This window comes from Cibotium barometz, chromosome 19 (assembly GCF_041138505.1).
Source record: "Cibotium barometz isolate CiBa-2024 chromosome 19, ASM4113850v1, whole genome shotgun sequence".
Taxonomy (NCBI): domain Eukaryota; kingdom Viridiplantae; phylum Streptophyta; class Polypodiopsida; order Cyatheales; family Cibotiaceae; genus Cibotium; species Cibotium barometz.
Window position 1 is genome coordinate 42,729,929 of NC_141064.1, and position 20,946 is coordinate 42,750,874.

Below are 20,946 nucleotides of genomic sequence, written 5' to 3' on the forward strand. Positions count from 1 at the left end.
ATGCTTAGCTTGGTTGAGTGTCTTATAGGATCACCGGTTGTGATTGAACCTAATAATGCCAAACCTAAAAAAATAACCAAAATACAAAACCAAGAGGAGTACCGCTTCCCCTTTCAAGAGGAAGACATTCTCTCTATAGAAGAGTCATTCAAGACAGATTGTACGAATTATGCAATTGAGAAAGCACGTGAGGAATTCAATAATTCCTTTAAAAAATTAAAGTAGTCTCTCAAAACCTCATTTGGAGGAATGCTCTTCTCTCATGAGATGAAGCCAACATAACATCAGCACTTGCACCTTTAAGGGCTTAACATGCGTTATACCAAGACATAAAGAACTCAACATGCGTTATACCAAGATATAAAGAACTCCATAGAACAGGATTGTGAGGATTCGCAAGTTTCCAAACATACCTCATTAAGAATTGTCAGAGGGCCAAGTGTGCTAGTGTACATATTGGGTACTCTTGAAAAAGCTAAGAGCCAAAAAGAGGATGAAAGTGAATGGGAATATAAAACAGAAACAGGATCTGAAGCTGAAGCATCCATGGTTCCTCTTGAAGATTCTATCATGATATGGTTGGATTTCCCTACAGGCAAGTATGTTAAGTGCAAATGCGCATTGATTAACCCTCAAGCTAGTCATAACATCATGACGATAAACACTTGGGTGTCATTGGGACAACCTAAACTTATCCCTACAAACAATGGTCTTGCAAGAGGAGCCAATGGACAAAACATTGAAGTTCCAGGTTACTTTAGCTATGCTACTCAAACCATCGATGGAGATGTAGAATTTACATTCCATATTATCCTAGATTCCCTTGAGTATGATGTCGTCCTTGGGTGGTGGAACTTGGATACGTGACTCGTTGTATTCAATTGATGAATCCATGCAAACATTCACCTTGAACACTTCTACAGGCATTGTACAATTACTATTACGAAAGGAAGAGACCTTTGAGGAGCTAGAACTTCCAACATATCTTACTGAAAAGATCCCTAGGATTCTCGTTAGATTGGAACTTTCCAATAAAATCACCATAGCTCAAGCACAATTGTACCCAACACAAGAATACAATCTCATGACCCTCGAATTATGGGATTTGTTAGGTCAACCAACACTCATGGCTCATCCTGAAAGAATTCCCTTTATACACAAAACTTGAACATGCCATGTTTGGGGTACTTTGAACATACAATGTATATTGAAACTAACCCCCTTACTTGCAAGTTTTTTGTGGTTGATTATATGTTGGAAGCAGATTTGATCTTGGGGCATAAATGGATAATTGCTACCCAAGCACCACTATGCTTTGCTAGCAATAGAGTCATCATCATGGTCAACGATAAAAAGTTGACAATACCATATTGCAAGGAAGAGGATCCAACTTTAATGGATTTCTATAATGCTGAACGCAAAAGGTTACAAGCCTCTTCCATAGAAGCCCCTCTACACAATGACCTACCATCTGCGTCAACAACCAATTCCGATAAAGCATCTACTCCAACTCCATTCTCACCAACAACAAAGTTTGATGCCAAAACCTCACAATCGACAGCCATTCCTGAAGAAGTTCCCCCCGCGCAACCATTTATCTCTAACAAGGAATTCAAAGGAAAATCCCCGGAGCCTATGCCTCTTCATCAACAAATCTCACCAAAGGAGACAACCGCATGCTCGAAATTCTCATCATCGAATGCCACTCTGCAAGAGACTTGAACCTCATTGTCAACAACGCTCATGGGTCTCAACCCTATAGCCTCAACGCCAACCAATGTGAAGGAGGGCCCCAAACCTTCCACATCAACTTAAAAGAAAACTCCACCAAGACAGCCAAGATCAAGGTATCTTAATGGTATCAAGATGTGGGTGGAGAAGCAGCTACTTGTAGCTCAACGCTACTATGCAGGTGCCAATCAACTTTGGGTTCCTCAACGCTACTATGCAGGTGCCAATCAACTTTGGGTTCCTCAACAGTCAAAACCTCTTCCTTATAACACAGCACTTAAAGGCCAAGGAAAAAGAAAAGTACTCCACAACACCGTCCACAAAAGCCTATGTGAGTTCCTCAAAGAGCTCCAGTAAGTCAGCAAGTGTGGGTACCAAAACGATTACTACAAAGCACAATAGTACTACCAAAGTAATACCAAAACTTGGATTCCCAACGCATCACAAAGCCACCTAAGCATGCACAAAGAAGGAAACCTCAGCACCAAGCGCATCAGCCACCAATTTATAATGTTCATCAAAGATGGGTGCATGTGCATGTGCTTCAACAACAAGGATACTATGATGGTAATCCCATCATATGGTTGCCAAAATTGAACAACGTGAAGAAAGCCTCAACACCGACTTCAACCCCAACATCTTCACCTAAAGTTCGACAAGAATGGAGGCCGAAGCAACACCAAGCAAGTCACTTAACCACTCTCGTGCAATCAACACTAGAGATAAGTCTTTTCCAATGTATACAGGTTTGGGATCCTCATTAGGTCTTGCTATGTTGACGTCCTTAACATCAGCTAGTCCATCTCTTAAGATGTTCCAGGCTTCCCCTGTCAAGGGGTTCTCTTTACCTTCTCAAAGTGTATAAAGCAGTCATCCATGTTACACGTTTTGAAATACTCAGGCACATGTCAAAGGTCTTCATCGTAGGCTCTCTTATAGGATGTACTTAACTTCTTTTTTCACCTCTATTAAGGCTTTATTTTTTTCCCTTCTTGGCAGAGAGAGAGAGAGAGAGAGTTTTATAGACTAATTTGATCCTATAGGTTCATTTCTCTCCATGGCCATTAACCTGACCAAGATTTTAGAAATATTGAGGTCTCTTTGCCACTGATAGCAAAAGTCTACATAGGAGCCTCGATGTATCAAAGTCGATGGTTTTCATCTCCTCCCTGGAAAAGATATAGGTCCTCTCTTTTTTTTATCTTTTTGCGCCCCACGCCACCTTCTCTCGATATCAAAGATATTGCCTTCAAATTTTGGCACACGTTGCATTGCTATAGGACTCAACATATATATCGAAGACTTTCTTACCATCTACTATAGCATATCTTGTGCCTTTCTTTGTTGGGAGGATGTTCGAGTCACAAGAATGTGCATCCAATTTTTAGAGTCTTTTGGCTCTAGAAGTGGGGCAAACTCCGAGCTCTCACATTCTTTGTCCAACATTTTATGACAAATCTAGCACATGTTTAGATTAGTGGTGTTATTGGTAGGAGTCTTCAGCAAAAGGTTCACCACCACTCATAGGATGTTTTCCATGTTTGTAAGTTAACCTTGAGGGTTACATTCCTTTTTCGAATGTAGATGTGGTTTGTGTTCCAATCATGGACCATTTAGTTCTCTGTTATGGCTCACCCTAACCCTCCTTTGAAACACATCCAATAAAAGATTACCTGGTGAACTGCAACTATCGTGAGAATCTTTCTAATGGCCGAGCTCGTAACCCTTGAGGTCTCCAAGCTCTACAACTCCTTGAGAAGCAATTCCACCGTGTCTCCCGCGAGCGTTGTCACACCGCCACGTTACACTATGAGTACTCGTCCCTCCTCTCAACATACTTTACTCGCACACACTCACTAACATGCATTAGGGAGAGAGATTAGCAAGAGCAAGACTCGATTGCACAATGGGAGAGTATTTTGTATTATGAGAGATATTCACTTATATACATGGCCATAAGTGTTCACACTCACTTAAACTATGGTCGGCCCAGGAACTTTAGGCTCATAAGAGGCCTAATGATATTATAATGACTACTCTCATAATATATCCATGAAATACATCACTTAGGACTTCATCCTAACTTGCTACCACACGCTCTTGAAGTGGGAATCGCCATAAATACTCTGTCACACTATTACGGGTGCCTATCCAAGTTGTAGCTTTGGACACTATTACTCCATATCTTGAATGTATGACCCTTTGGTGCATCTATTATGACTCCTTGATATAAGATAATGGTGGTAACTCTTGTTACCCCTAGGAATGGGTTAACATCCCCCCCTTCTTGATGGTGATTGAGTCCTCATGGTGGTGATCACATTGAAGACCTTTGTATGGGGAGAATGGATAAGCTTTGCTGATGGCTTTGATGTTGAGTGACCTTCAATGGTCTTAGTTCCTCCGGAAGGAATAAGAAAAGCTAGTTAGTGAATGAAAAGGTTAGTGGTTTATTGGGAATTCCTAACGGGATGGGGAGTGGGGTTTTTTGTGAATGATTGCATTTTTATATATGTGTGAGCATTTTTTTGGGGTTTTTTGCTCACTTTGTTTTTTGCAATCATAAGCAAGGTTACATGTGATTTGTGTTAGTGGGGATGCTAAGAGATGTTAATAATTAGAGAGAAGAGAGGAAAGGATCCGGAGGAACGTAGACAATATCATCAGAACGAGATGGTGATTCTCAGTTCCTCATTTGATTCATTGAAGCGACATTCATCATTTGATTCATTGAAGCGACATTCATTATCTGAAGAAACTGGCCTTCGCTAATGTCTCTTTGTGTGGTAGGATTCGTGTTAAATGTTGTTGAGTAGGACATGTTCCTGCATGCTTCTTCCCATGTGCTTTTTATGTTTTTATGTATATTTAAGTCCTCTTATGAAGCAGATATACATGAAGTACAAAAATTGAGTCACTTAGACTCTTATTGAGCTGCTCTGTGTTAAAGGAGTCACTCGTTGGTGAGGATTGAAAGAATTATGTCGACTTGCGATGCTAATATAGATATCTTCACTAAGGATTGAAGATCATTGATTTGTGAAGATGGTAGTGTCGTTTTTGGAGAGGTTTGTAATTTGAAGGAAAATTCCAGGCAATGGGTTGTACCATTGACCAGGCTTTCACCCACCATGGCCCCCCCATCCAGAGATGTACTTGGAAGTTGTTGATGGGTGGTAAGGCTTTGGTGCAAATGTTTTCCAGTGCATGAGTATGGATATGTACTCATAGAGCAACTGTTACATTATCATAGCCAAAAGAATAGTAAGCTATAAGCTTAACAAAAATAGAATGGCTATTTAAGATCCTTGGGAGTTGTTTGATAGGCCATATTTTTGACTCCCTTGTGTTTGTGTGTGTGTTTCTCTTTATATTAAAAAAAACCACCTTGCGAGCAATAGGTTCTTGTGGCTATTCTCCTTTTTGAGAGAATAGGTTCGTATATTTGCTGTGTAGAGAGTCGTAGTATTTTTGGCCCATACTACAACTTTGTTTCCCTGAGTCGTCCATGATTTTGTCGTTTAGACCCTCAAAAAGTAGCTTGAATATAGTTCGACGTCATTTTCGCACTGTTTTTTACAATTTTTTGTGCTTTTCGAGCTGTTCTTTTGCCTCCATTTATTGGTATAATTTGGAGGTTGCTGGTCGGAGGCCAAAATGATCGATTTTGATTTCAGACGGCTAAGACCAAAGTTGAAGAGCTTGATGTCAGCTTTCCAATGATGAGTCCTAGAGCACCTTTATCGGATATACGGTTTAGGAGATACGAGCCTCCAAACAGGGTGTGTGTTTTTTTTAAAAATGGCATGAGGTCTTCAGACGTGAGATCCTTAATTCGTGAAAGGCTTGGTCGTGAAATGCTTTCCGTGAAATGGGTTAATTCCATGAAATGGAATTCCATGAAATGTAATTCCGTGAAATGGAATTCCGTGAAGGGTAATTTCGTGAAATGGAATTCCATGAAGGGTAATTCCGTTTGAAGAGATTCTGTGAAATGGAATTCTGTGAAGGATAATTCCGTGAAATGGAATTCTATGAAGAGTAATTCTGTGAAATGGAATTCCGTGAAATGTAATTCCGTGAAATGGAATTCCGTGAAGGGTAATTCCGAAGGGTAATTCCATGAAGGGTAATTCCGTGAAATGGCTTTCCGTGAAATGTAATTCCATGAAATGGAATTCCATGAAGTGTAATTCCATGAAATGGAATTCCGTAGAAATTCCATGAAATGGAATTCCGTGAAGGGCAAATCCGTGAAGAGCAATTCCATGAAATGGAATTCCGTGAGAAGAGGAATTCCGTGAAATGGAATTCCGTGAAATGGAATTCCGTGAGAAGAGGAATTTCGTGAAGGGTGATTCTGTGAAATGGGATTCCGTGAAGAGGACTTCCATGACATGGAATTCCGTAAAATGTAATTCCGTGAAGGGTAATCCTATGAAATGGCTTGGAACTGTGAAACTCTTAGCCGTGTGAAAGGTTTTTTTTTCGAATTTTAGATTTTTGTTTTTTGGAGTCTAGTGGGAAATACGAATTTCCTTGTTTGGGGGGGATATTTTTTTAATTTAAATTTAGATATTCACTTATATACATGGCCATAAGTGTTCACACTCACTTAAACTATGGTCGGCCAGGCACTTTAGGCTCATAAGAGGCCTAACGCTATTACAATGACTACTCTCATAATATATCCATGAAATACATCACTTAGGACTTCATCCTAACTTGCTACCACACGCTCTTGAAATGGGAATCACTATAAATACTCTGTCACACTATTACGGGCGCTCGTCCACGTTGTAGCTTTGGACACTATTGCTTCATATCTTGAAGGTACGACCCTTTGGTGTATCTATCATGACTCCTTGATATAAGATAATGGCGGTAACTCTTGTTACCCCTAGGAATGGGTTAATAGTCTCTCTCATAAAGGGTCTGCCAAGGATATAGTTAAAGAAATTAGGCTACTATGAAAAGTCTTGATTTTTAGATTGTGCCAATAGCCCCAAGGGTTTTACTATAGCCCTGTTAGCAAGCTTGACTATTAGGCTAGTAGTGTCTAGTGACGGCTTCCCCCACTTCTCCTCCTAGAATTTCATGGTTATGATGCTGACTCCAGTCCCTCCATCTAAGATGGTTGTGACTTAGCTGTCCTTGTATGGAGGATGACATTTATGTCATCACTCTAGCTTATTCATCCATGCCTTAGAAAGACTTGGTGAATTACATCTTTCTTAGTGGGCTATCATTATCTGAATCATCTAAGGGGTCTTGAATTGGTTGTTTTTCCATACCTACTTTTAACCCTCTATCCATCCAATCATGCAAGTCCTTCCATAGGCTTAGGCTTCCTTATAGTTAAGGAGCCAACAAAAATCGGACATAGGAGGAAAGGAAGGTTCATCAATGTCCATGTATGCTTGGCATACTTATTAGTTTCTACCCTTCTAGCTTGGTTTTTTCCTCAATAGGATTTAGATATCTTGTGAGCTTCTTAGGTAGGTTACTATGGTCTGTGACTAGTTCTTTCAGGTCCCTGGTGGGGGCTGAGGATTTAATTCTTCCTCTGAAGAGGATGAAGAGATGTTCAAAATTGTATGCTCACTTGATCCCTCCTTGAATAGTCACACAATCTTTCCCTTGTCGCATCTTCTTGGACCTTCATCTTTTGGTCTTAGGGGTAACTCTAGTATGTTCCGATACTTCATCGACTATAGTAGGACTTGGGCTGGTTTTTGTGCCCTTTGTGAGTACAATAATCTGAAGTCTGTCTAGCTTCGTGAGCAGCAGCTCTCCTCCTATTCTATATTCTAGTCACTACATTGAGAGGAACTGTTTGTAATAACCCATCCTTGATGTTTAGCAATTTAAAGGCTTATACTTGGTTTATGCTCTTGGGCTAGTCATAAGATACATGCTCTTATAGGGAAATCTTTGTACATATGGTCAATACCACAACCTGTAGTACAAAGTGGTACTAGCGGTTGTGGGTTGGTTGGTGTAGGCTACCATAGCCTTCTTGATATGGGACTACCTCCCGGTGAGGTCCCTTGTAATGATAGCACTATAGTGGCATACGGAATTCTAATGAATTGATATCCCTCCCCTTATTAGATTACATTGCTGCTATATATATAGGAAGACACCATCACCATCTTGAATGTAGTGACTTAGGATTTGGCTTGGAGGACTCTTAACTTCTAGGGGTTTTAGGTAGTTAGGATCCCCACCCTATTCTCTCTTCCTCAACCTTCATGTATTTTTGTTAGGGTCAATTGGTTCGCGAGGGTCACCTTGGGAATGGGTGGCATTATGGCAATACTAGATGTGGTAGGGATAACTCTAGAACTCTTAGAACTCCTCTTTGAGGCATGTACTACCCTAGTTGAGGTGCATTGGTAAGCATGGGTCTTACCAGTAGAGTAGGCAAAGCTAGGTATTGTGGGCAAGTGGAGCTGGTACAAGCAGTTGTTACCTCTAATGTTGACTCTTGTAGCAATGGTCAGTATTGTGGTTTCCTATCCTCATGCCTATGTACACTAGATTCCTCGTTGTCTTAGTCTTAGGTGGGGGCATTCCGTGCTTGTGTGGTTAGCATGGCATACTGAACACCAAACTAACTCACATCTAGGGTACATATGTGGTTAACCTAGGTTATCTTTTTTACCCCAACCTTCCATTACTTAGTTATTTAGTGCATGAGCATGGCCTGCTAGGTCTTCTATAGCTGGTGCGACTCTTTCCCTTTGTCACCAACCTTTGAAGACATCTAGGGTACATATGTGGTTGACCTAGGTTATCTTTTTTACCCCAACCTTTGAAGACATCTAGGGTACATATGTGGTTGACCTAGGTTATCTTTTTTACCCCAACCTTCCATTACTTAGTTATTTGGTGCATGAGCATGGCCTGCTAGGTCTTCTATAGCTGGTGCGGCTCTTTTCCTTTGTCACCAACCTTTGAAGACATCTAGGGTACATATGTGGTTGACCTAGGTTATCTTTTTTACCCCAACCTTCCATTACTTAGTTATTTGGTGCATGAGCATGGCCTGCTAGGTCTTCTATAGCTGGTGCAGCTCTTTCCCTTTGTCACCAACCTTTGAAGACATCTAGGGTACATATGTGGTTGACCTAGGTTATCTTTTTTACCCCAACCTTCCATTACTTAGTTATTTGGTGCATGAGCATGGCCTGCTAGGTCTTCTATAGCTGGTGCGGCTCTTTCCCTTTGTCACCAACCTTTGAAGACATTGTGCCATGTTGTTGATGTAGTCTCTGATCGATTCTTTCTCTTACTGGTTGACATGGTAAAGTTGATCGACTAGGTGTTCCAGACTAGGTGTTCCATTGGGTTTGGAGGGAGTACCCAATTGTGAAAATAATCTTCACGATGTCAAAGTCAACCTTGTCTTTTGGTCTCAGCAATTGGAACCACTAACTTGTCTTTCCTTCCATGGTAAGGCCAAAGGGAATCCCCCTTATAAGGTCATCAAGCTGACCACATCTAATTAAACTCTTCCAAGTGCACAATGGGATCTCCAATCCCATTGAACTTGGGCATCAATTTTGCGATTTGCATAGGTTTGATAGTATTTTCATATCTACGATTCAATTTGGCTACTATAGCAAGTGGTGCTGTTGCTGCCAGCTCTGTTGCCACCCTCTCCCTATTTAGGCTGCTATCCTCAAGATATCTAGTGGTTTAGAGTAGCAAGTAGAGGTGGAGGTGGAGGTTGAGGTAAACGGGTTAGTGACATGGAATATGTTGGGGTATTTCCCTTGCCCTTGTGGAATGTTAGGGTACTATGGAGGGTAGCCATGTAAGGCTGGGTCATACGATGGTATATATGCTCCTCGTAGTGTTGGGTCTAGTCAGGATCTCCCTGCTCTGTGGTGCTATGAGGTTCTCATAGTTGTATATCTAGTAGCTTAGATTGACTCTTTAGCCCTAGTAGCCTGGGTTGTTGTTGTAGCCTCTATGCTCAATGCCATAAGGTTCCCATAGTCATATACCTAGTAGCTTGGATTGACTTTTCAGCCCAAGTAGCCTGGATTGACCATAGAGGTTGTTGCTACAACCTCTATGGTCACATTAAACCTAAATCCCCCTACATTACTCGTATCGGGGTCTGGTTCTACGAAGCCAAGAGATATGAGGGGCCTCCATACTATGTTGAATACTCCAAGGTTCATGTTCTAATAGCTAGCCGAGCTAAAAGCTATAGATGTGATCGCTCTACAAAACCATTCCAATTATGGTTCTAGGAAGGATTAATCTTGCCTCGATAGGGTTGGTGCTTCTCGTTCTTGGGCCATACTAATTAAGGTCCATATCGGGAGCGGATGCCTCCATGCTTGGTCTTTCTAGTAGGCAGTCTCTCACTTGTTGAATAGTTTGATGAGTCTTTGAATCCCACTCATTGGTTGGACCCTCTTGTGAGTGTCTTTAATGACATTTACAAAACTCCTTTGAGTTGTAGGGGAGTCGGGCACTCTAACTTCTTGTTCCATATACGTCTTTGAAGAGATAGGCTCCCCCAGTAATAGGCCTCACTCAAGCTAGCATTGTCACTATTACTCTTGAATGTTTAATTCTTAGGGTTGCTTGGCTCTTATGAGGTCTCAGGGACTGTGAAGCGTGTAGAGATTCCTCTTGAGAAGGTGCTCTTAATTCAACATTATTCGAGGCACTCTCCTCAAGTGTGGGATTGAGTCCAAAAATCGTTCCTAACCTCATGTACATGTAAGGGTGATTAGTTTATAGTACAACCCCCTAACAACACAAGTGAAGTGATGGTCCTAGGGATATCCTAGATTCAGCTGAATTTTTTATGTTTTTTAGTCTCTGTTAAACTTCTGAAAGTGCGTTCACAAGTTGGGAACATGCATTCACAAGTTGGGAACGGGCATTTCCATGTAGGTATGTGCATTCCCACATAGGTACGTGTAGCATTATATGGTACTGATTTGTGTGAACACACTTAGGACCGCCAGGGCACTTTTTCCCTCACTAGGAGGTTTTTTCCCCCGTGCATATGTACACACCCTCTTATCTACTCATTTTGGGGTGTGTACTTATCTTTTATATCTCGAACACATTTGTTCATTCTAATCTAGTGAGTTTGTGTGCTCTCAAGCTTCTCTATCTTGTGTGTGTGCATTGTTACAACCCTAACCCTATTCGAACAATTGGTATCAGAGCTCGCTTGATGTAGTATACAGAATTTTCAGGGTCTGCGGCGCGATTTGGACACGTTTCAGACGCGTTTTGGGCACCGCAAGGTTTCTGCAGATGTTATGGAGAGACGTCATTTTGGATTGCGATTTTGGGTGTCTGGACTGTGTAGTGGCTGGTGTACAATAGTATCTACACTGTCTTCAACAATATCAACCATCATACTTTTGCTAGTAACACTCTATTCTCTACTATGTGTTATTTTTCATATACTTTGCAGGTGATTCAGTTAGCAGTTGTTGGCAGCCATCCGGAGTTGCATTCAGTGAATATTGAGTACTTGCAGTGTGTTGAAAGATTTTGCATTTAATAGACAGTCATGGCTGGCAGTAGTGATGTATTCAACATGTTGTCTTCTGAGGACAAACTTGATGGGACTAACTACCCATTATGGTCCTATATGATGAGGCATGTACTGGTTGCTAAAGGCCTTTGGAATGTGGTCAATGGTAGTGAAACTCGTCTTGTTTCACAACTACCGATGCAACTAGGTGCTGTAGGTACATCTAAAGTAGAATCTGATATTATACAGATGTGGCTCCTCCACATGCACCACCAGTACCTCCCACTGCTACTCAAACGAGATGGGATGGAAGAGATGCAGAGGCACATGCATTGCTTGCACTTTCTGTGAGCGAAGCATTACTCCTCATATTCAGTCATGTAAGACTTCAAAACAGGCATGGGATACACTTGCTGCATTATACCAGGTGCGCAATGAAGCACGTGTTGCATTTCTGCGCAAATAGTTGGAGTTTGAGCACATGAATGAGGGAGACTTAATGGACAGCTTCTTGACCAAGATCAAAGATTTTAAGGAGGAGCTTACTAGTGTGGATGAGATATATCCTGATAGTACATTGGTGCCCACAGTTCTCAATGCATTTTCGAATTCTTATCAAAGTTTTGCCTCTACCCTTAGACTCATGTGATGAAGGGAAACCCAAATGCCCTTACATTTAATGAGCTGGTTTTCAATACTCTTGTTGCAAGAAGAGCAATCTAGGCAAAATAGATCTGTTATGTGAGTTGGTGACCAAGCTTTTGCTGCTAGTCAAAAAGGCAAAGGTAAAGCTTCTTCGCATGGTGGCTATAATCCAAAATCAAAATCTGCAAGTAGTAGAGAAAGAAGGTGATAAGCCTAAAAAGAAGGGCAAGTGTCACTATTGTAGGAAACTAGGGCACTACATAAATGAGTGCAAGAAAAGGCTAGAGAAGGAAAAAAAGAAAGAATCGAGCATGGCTGTGGGGCTGATGCATCTGCACCAAGTGCAGAGAAGAAGGAATCTGCAAGTTTTGCTCAAGATGATTGGGCATGGATTGTACATTACAGTTATGACCCTTCTGTTCATGATGTATGCATGTCAGTGGGTGGCAGGATCGGATGCTTGGTACTTTGACAGTGGTGCTAGTAAGCACATTACTCCACAAAAAAATCATGTTAAAGGAGTTGGTAGAGTTGTGCTCACTGCTACAAATAGGGGCGCATTTACTCTTTCTAAAGTTTTATATATGCCAGGCATTAAGAAGAACTTGCTGTCAGTTTCAGCCGTAGCTCACTGTTGCAAATGGGGGCGCATTTTTTATATATGCCAGGCATTAAGAAGAACTTGCTGTCAATTTCAGCCGTAGCCTTGTCAAGCTTGATGGTGAAATTTGTGGATGATAGATGTATAATTCAGGATTGAAATGATGGTCTTCAGTTTGCCACCTCTTGAGACCCCTGCTAGACATGTATATGAGGGGTGTATTCTTGGTAAAATGCATCGGGCATCATTTCCAAAAGATGGATCTGTGAGAGATGTTAAGAAATTACAATTTATACATAGTGATGTATGTGGTCCTATGAGGACACCATCTATTGGGGGATATCTCTACTTCGTCACTTTTATTGATGATTACTCCAGATATAGCTGGGTGTATCTATTAAAACAGAAGTCAAATGTTTTCATATGCTTTAGGCACTTTGTATCCATGGTTGAAAATGCATGTGAATGTAAAGTTGGCACCCTTCGTTTAGATCGATGGGGGGGGAGTATATGTCCAAGGAATTTCATGCATATATGGCTTAAAAAGGCATAAGGCATCAATGTACACACCTCAATAAATGGTGTGGCCACCGTGAGAGGAAGAACAGGTCTCATGGTGAAAGCCCAAGATTTAGCTCATGGTTTTTGGTTAGAGGAAACTATATGCACAAACTATGTGTTGAACAAATGCCCTACCAAGGCCTTGCAATCTAAAACTCCTCATGAAGCTTGGCATTGCAAGTTGATGCACTAGTAAGTTGTCAATAACCCAATTTGCTTGCTAACTCGTGCTCGCTCTACAGACACACCTAGATAAGTTCTCGAAGAGGAGGAACATAAGTTCATACCATTTTGGCAACATGAGGGTCTTACCTGACATGTGTGCAACACCCATGTGTGGAAAGCAAGGAAGCATGCTCTTGATGATAACAACTTATTAAAGAGAAACCATATCCTCTCATGAACTTTGTCTACCTTCTATACATCTCCTTGATCAGTTCTTTTCAAGTGATATTACTTATTAGTCTTTGTAAGTGGTGAAGAGAGAGGAGAAGCCTTGGATAGGACTTAGTTTTCTTTTCTGAAAAGGGCTTTTAGTTTGTTTTGATCCAAGCCACCTTGTGATCACCTACTATGATCTCTTGCTGGCACTTTGGGAGAGTTATCACCATGAGTTGAAGATATCTTGCCTTGCTTATGGTTTGAGAGGCTTGGGTGACTGGGAGATTGATGCCTAGGGAGGTGTTGGGGGTTTGAGGCTTGGGTTGTTAGTAGCTTAGTTAGCTGATGGTTTGCTATTTCCTAGAGGTGTAGAGCCCATCTCTAGAAAAACTCAAATATTAGTTTGGAGCCCCCAAACAAGGGTAGACTTTATATATTGCTCCAATTGCCAATTAATACTCAGAATAACTGTCTTCTTTTTTTGGAAGCTTTCATGACAAAGTATGGGAGAGGAGAAACCTTTTGGGCTCATCTTCAAAAACTCAAACAAAGGACTTTAGAGGAATATTACACATATGAAGCTCAGTTTTAGAACCTATGGGGGAAGTGGGAAGTATCATTATATAAAGAGATACACCAGATTTTCTTAAAAAAGATAAATTTATAGAAGGATTACATCCCATTATGGAAAGTAAGGTACATGGTAAATTTTCTTAGAATTTTGACGAAGCCATTACGCAAGGTATGTAAAAGGAAAGGAAAATTAGGTTTGAATGGGAAATGACTAGGGGTAGGGGTAGAGAGGATCAAATTTCTCAAGAGGATCAGGATGCTACTGATCAGACAAATCAGGAATGTGCCACAGATTCTTATCTGCTTCAAAGTATTAGTCAACAATTGGAAGATCTAAATCTGTATATGATGCAAGGTTTGGGACAAAGACAAGCTATTCCAAGGGAATAAACAGACCAATTTGGGGGCAAAAATAGGAATATATATGCTATAATTGTAATGAAAGAGGTCATGGAATAAACAACTATCCATACCCTAGAGGCAAAAATAGAAATATATATATACTACAATTATAATGAAAGAGGTCATGGAATAAACAACACTCCGTACCCTAGAGGAGATCCAAGGAGAGTACTTCCTATCCAAATTAGACTAGCCATATTATAGAGATCAGAACAAGTAGGAAGGTTTTTAATCAAGAGGCAAGAAAGAAGGCATGTGGAAGTAGGAGGACCAGCCCCAATAAATCTGCTTGCTTAGCTAATTCAAGGACGTGATAGAAACATTAACATCATAAAGGTTGAGGAAAGTGAATTGGAAGACGATGAGAAAGTAGATGAAGAGGTTGATCTCATGCTAGTGCAATAGAGGAACTCATATCAAATCCGAAAGAAGGAGAAAGAATTGAAACTTTTGAAGACTATGTAAGAAGAAAAAGGGGAAAGGATGATAAAAGTAAAGATATGGATATGCGAGGGGAACCATAAACAAGTAAGAAGAAGAAAATGATCAAAATGAAGGTAACCCTTTCTGATTTTCCATTAGGACATGGAAAAGGACCAAACATCACATGGTCCTAGCTTTTGGAGTTAGCACCAAAGATGAGGAGGCAATTGGGTAGGGCTGTTAGGATCAAATTGCCCAAGAAGAAGAGACTTGCTCATTTAAATTTGATCAAACTAAAGCCACAAGCTAATGTGGAACCCACTTTGGATGCTTGGATAAAAGGACACAAGATTTCAACAGTCTACATAGATGGTGGAGCACAGGTTAGTATTATGACTGAGGATACCACCATGCATAAACTTGGTTTGAAGACAAACTTATCCTCTCCATTTAAAGTCAAGTTGGTCCCCTCACACTTAAATACGAAGCATCATTGCGAGCACTTCATCTCACGAACCAAATACTCTATATCTTGAAATCAAATCATCAAAAGCCTTTTGAATAAAAATTACAAAGATGTAAAGAATATTCCATAGACAACCAACTCTGGAACAAATTCAAGAAAATCAATATTCATAAAATTTAAAATTTATAAAAAAATAAAAATTAGACAAACAGGAACTGAAGAAGATTATTCCCAAAGATCTTAGTCCAGGCAAAGCAGGAGAAATATCTGACCATGCTTGATAATTTCCCATATCTGTTTATTATTGACTATACCAAAATCACAAGAGTTTAGGGATTTTAGCACCATATAGATCTCAAGGAAGGATCCAAGCCTGTTGTTTAAAGGTTGTGGAGGTTGGGAGTCATTCAGTATGGAGCTTATTGAAGGAAGTAAACAAATTGTTACCTATTTTACTGGATTTATTTATCCTATAGAAAATTATGAATGGGCATCTCCTATTGTCATAACACCAAAAAAGAATCGAAGATGGAGAATAAGTGTGGATTTTAAACCCTTGAATGTAGCAATAGAGGGATCATTTTCCTCTCCCATTTCAGGATGAAATATTCAATGAGGTTACATGTCATGCACTCTATACTATTTGTGATGGATACTCTGGCTATTTATAGATCAAAATAGCTAAAGAAGATCAGAAAAAGACAACCTTGTGACCCCTTGGGGATGCTTTACATACGGAGTAATGCCTTTTATACTAATAAATGCCCCTACTACCTTCAGAGGTTTGTGAACCATATGTTTGAGCCTTTTTTTGGAGCTTCTATAAGGGTTTTCATGGTGATTTTTGTACATACAGCAATAGGTCTCTACACATTTGGAGAAAGTGAAAGAAGGTTTAAAAAATTGGATCAGTTATTAGGAGGTCAACTGAATCGTGAAAAGTGTCATGTTGGAGAGAGGAAAGTTGCTCTTTTAGGGCGTGTTGTGTGTCTGAACAAGGGATAAGACCATATTCAAAAAAAGTGGAAATAGGTCACTTGAACCAAAGGATAACGTCAAATTTACTTGGCTTAAGAATGTCTTTGTGCCAAGCTTTTCTAGAAGTGGTGACAAGTGGACCCTAGGGTATTGCTCTATAACATTAAGTAACAAAAGCATGAGTGTCAATGAGAGATTATGTCTCTCATCTTAAACATTTGAACTCTCAGCTCACTATTTTATATAAGTAGGTCATTTCTACGTTTAGGTGTCTTTTGGAGATAGTGAGTGACCAAGGGTCACATTTTGTCAATAAGGTGATTGATTGCCTCATGAAAGGCTTCATGATAGTTCACAGAAAATCATCACCTTACCATCCATAAGCACAATGGTGAGTAGGCAGAGAGCACAAACAAAATCCTTTGTGGCATTTTAACAAATATTGTTCAAGCTCGTAGAACAAATTGTTCAAGCTCGTAGAACAAATATTGTTCAAGCTCATAGAACAAATATTGTTCAAGCTCATAGAACAAATTGGGAACAGAATCTTACAATTACGCTACTAGTTGTGCTACGAGCTTCTCGAACATTATATAAAGTAGCAACTAGGTAGGCCCCCATTTCGGTTAACCTATGGGGTTAATACTGTAATGCCCATGGAATATATAGGTTCTAGTTTGAGAATTGCCATCAGTGAGAGGTTAATTGATTTGGAAAAAATAGAAGGGATCGGACTATTGGCCATGCATGGACTAATGGTAGAAAAGCTCCAATGTAAGAAATGGTTTGATCAAAATGTTAAAAGGATAGGGAACTTAAAGAGGGCAACCTAGTGCTGGTATATGGAGTAACCAAAGAGAAAAGCTTAAACTCCATAGGGGATCGATGCCAAATTGAGATCCTTCAAAAAAATCTCATCTCCAGCAGTAGCCCAAGGTTGCTCAAGTGCAAAGGATGATCCAAGAAGCTAGGAGATATGTACTAAGAAAAGGTAAATCATGGTAAACTCCATCAATTTTTCTAGGACCTATCACCCTTAACTAGTTACAAAACAATGGGTTCCTATGAACCTCCTAAAGGCACAAAATTATTATAAAGGGAATAAATAGGTTTTGTTACCTACGCTAAATGAAACAAGGACCCTAGTAGAGCCAAAGGGGTCAATGACACCGATGATCACAGTGGAAAAGTAAACTAGTTAAACAAAGCCAGAGCTACTGTTGGCTACCAAAGGCTATACTGATAGCACAAGGGTACTACCATGGAACGAAACAAGGAACCTAGCTTAGAGCTAGAGGGGTCGATGACACCGATGATGAGACCACAGTGGAAAAGTGAACTAGTCAAACAAAGCCACAACTGCTATGCTAGTACCAAAGGCTATGTTGATAACACAAGGGTACTACCATGGAACCACAAAGATTTGGATACCTTAGAGGGTGAAGAAACTAGAAAAGGTAAAGATCACAAACATAGGAATGCTAAAGGCCAAGCCTATCAAAATTAAGGAACTAGGCCTAGAAAGTGACTATAGAAAGAACACAGACACTTGTCTCAAGAAATAAGTTGCAGCTGCCACCTCCCTTGATGACACATAAAGAAAGAAATCATTTATAAAGAGCCTAAAGAACTAAGGCCATCAAAGATAAGCCCCATTAGTAACAAGGGTAAAAGTAAAGTGGAGGAGGAACCTAATAGAACCTACCATGGATCCTACAACTAGCTTCATCTAGTGGTTGGGAGAGGAGATGCAAAACTTAAGAAAGGAACTAAATCATCTCCAACAAGAGTATCCCTTGATGCTAAAAAATGGAAGTGGATGCTAAGACTTAAAGATAAAGGGACAAAAAGACTCAAAGAGAGAAAAGAGGATCCTTATACTCATATAACCAATGATAAGTAGATAATTGAGAAATTCACATGTAATTTCAAAGATAGTCACACTGTGAAAAAACCAAGTTTTTCACTTGCAAAAAAGTTTCTCCAAAAGGGACAAGCATCATGTTACGTGCATCACAAAGGTAAGAGGAATTAAGCTATTAACCCATAAGCATGATAGTATGAAGTATAAAAATAAAAAGTTTTTTTAACATAAAAAACCAGTCAAAGTTCACGACCATGAGTGTCTCAAGTTTTTCATGTCCAAAAAAGGTGGTCTAACTATAGTAAAAAGAATGCAAAGTGCTTGAAAATGATTAAAGGATTCAAGAAATCGGCTCATGGGTGTGAAATTCGGAAGTTTTTTCAACGTGAAAAACTAATAGATGTTCATGACCGTGAATATCTATAGTTTTTCATGCCTAAAAAAGTACTTCAAAATTGTCATACAAGGTAACAAACGAGCTTCTATAAGGTATGAGAAGGGCCTATATCTTGTCTGTTGGAAATCACATGGTGCCCAAGGAGATAGAGAGAGAAAGTGAGAAAGAGAAGCTTAAGCACACAAAGGTGTGGGAAGGGCCTACATCTTGTTTGTCGGAAATCACATGGTGCCCAAGGAGATGGAGAGATCACATGGTGCCCAAGGAGATGGAGAGAGAGAGAGTGAGAAAGAGAAGCAACTTGGGCACAACACAAGGTGAATGTATTATGAATGAGATGAGATAAAGCACGAGGTCGAAGATATCGTCCTCATGTACAACACTAAGAACCAAAAGCAAAAGCTCAAAAGTGGAAGAAAATGGAATTGTTTCTAATTTTGTGAGCTCTCTCTGCAAGGATCCACCCACATTAAAACCCTTGATAGTGTGGAGATGAAAGGATTTTTTAACGATAGCAAACTTAGATGTTACTAGGCACCCCTAATTGAAATTTCTTTAAGGGCTATTCACTAGAAAAAGTAATATAAGAAAAAAGGAAGTAAGATGAAATAAGAAGCTCAGCATGAAGCAAAATCAAGAAGCCTTAGCATGAAGCCAAAGCAAGGTAAGAGAAGCTATGGAACCGTCATATTTATGTCAACATGGCCCAAGTCTTAGACTAGGAGGAAGAAGACTAGGAAGTGAACCCAAACATGAAGGAAGAAGACTAGAAAGTGAAGCTAGCCAAACTATGGCTATAGGCATGACCACTGAACATAAGATAGCACTGGTTGACACAGGAGCAACCATAATTTAATGTCTCATCAAACTTGATTCTTATTAAGCCAACTTGCATTAACCCCATGAGCACAAATAAGAGCAGTAGCCATAGTGGCATGTTCATGAGCTTTCACAACTATATTTCACATCAGGAAGAATAACCCCTTGGAAGGAAAGATCTATGTTATGATGCCTGCAAGAACCATGCATGAAGAAGTTCTTCTTGGACGTAGATGGATGAGACACAATAGATGCCAAATGGACTGAGATTATCGAAACACATTACCGAATTATTGAAATGCAACGACTCACATTTGGGCAAGTAACCATCCTTATGATAGACGAAGAACCCAAGTCCTCAAGACCTCAAAGAAAAGATAGCAATGCTTCCATAATAAATGCTCTTCTTAGATTTTAGAAGGCCCTCTAAAGAAAACCTTGCCTTTGGCAATGTTGCTAAAGAAAAGACCCATGCTTTAATTAGAAGATGAGGCAAGTCACCCAATTTCATCAAAAGGCCTCTCCCTTTAACTACCCCCATGAGCAACATACCTCCTTTGAACTACCCCCATGAGTAACATACCTTGCCACCAAAAGGGCATCATTCACTAACCCTACTAACCTTGCAAAAAAGTAGGAGCCAATAACTATTAGACCATAGATTCCTCAAAGCCACCATCAAGAGGGTGACAAATAAGTGTTGGGTACCCAAGTATGTGCGCTATAGGCCCAGGGTATTACAAGGGCAATGGCCATAACAAGGTTTGAATCTAAGCCATTTATGACTTAGTGAGCAATTGAACACCATCCCCAACATGGTGAGCTCAAAGTTTCAAATCCGATAAGGATTGTGACCCAATGTAGCTTCAATATATAGACCTAACTGGGATTAAATAATAGAACTGAGTTGTCAACCTCAAACATCCATAATTTAGCATTATGATCCACCCACAATTTTCATACGCTGGATGACATCCACTATCCGCAGACTTTAAAGCCACTTCTCATCAAAAGCTAGTAATTGTTGAGTCCGAGAGCTAGTAATTACTATTTTCAGTGCTCTTTAGACTCCTCCAAAGATAATCTGACATAGTTGTCAATAAACTTGGAACCACAAATTCCACTTCTTCCAAGACATTTACCATTGAAAACGGTGTCTTTCCCATTGTTATCTTGTAAGTAATCCAAAATGCTCATAGTGCAAAATGAAGCTTTTGTTCCCAATCTATCATCTTTTCATTTACCACCTTCTCCAAGGTCTTTTGCATAATCTTGTTAAAGGATTTTGAGATTGACCATTTTGCTTGTGGATAATACGCTATATGGATTATCATATGATGTTGGGTCAAACTTAGTATTCCTTCATTGAGAAAATGTCCTCCTTTATCTCATTAATGACTAACTCAATTATGCAAGCAAATAATATGGCCATAATCAGCTCACATAGAGATTTACACCAATTGTGCAAGTGAATAATATGGCCATAATAGACTCAATTGCGCAAGCAAATAATATGGCCATAATAAACTTAATTGTGTAAGTAAACAATATGGCCATAATCAGCTCACGTATAAATTTGCACCAA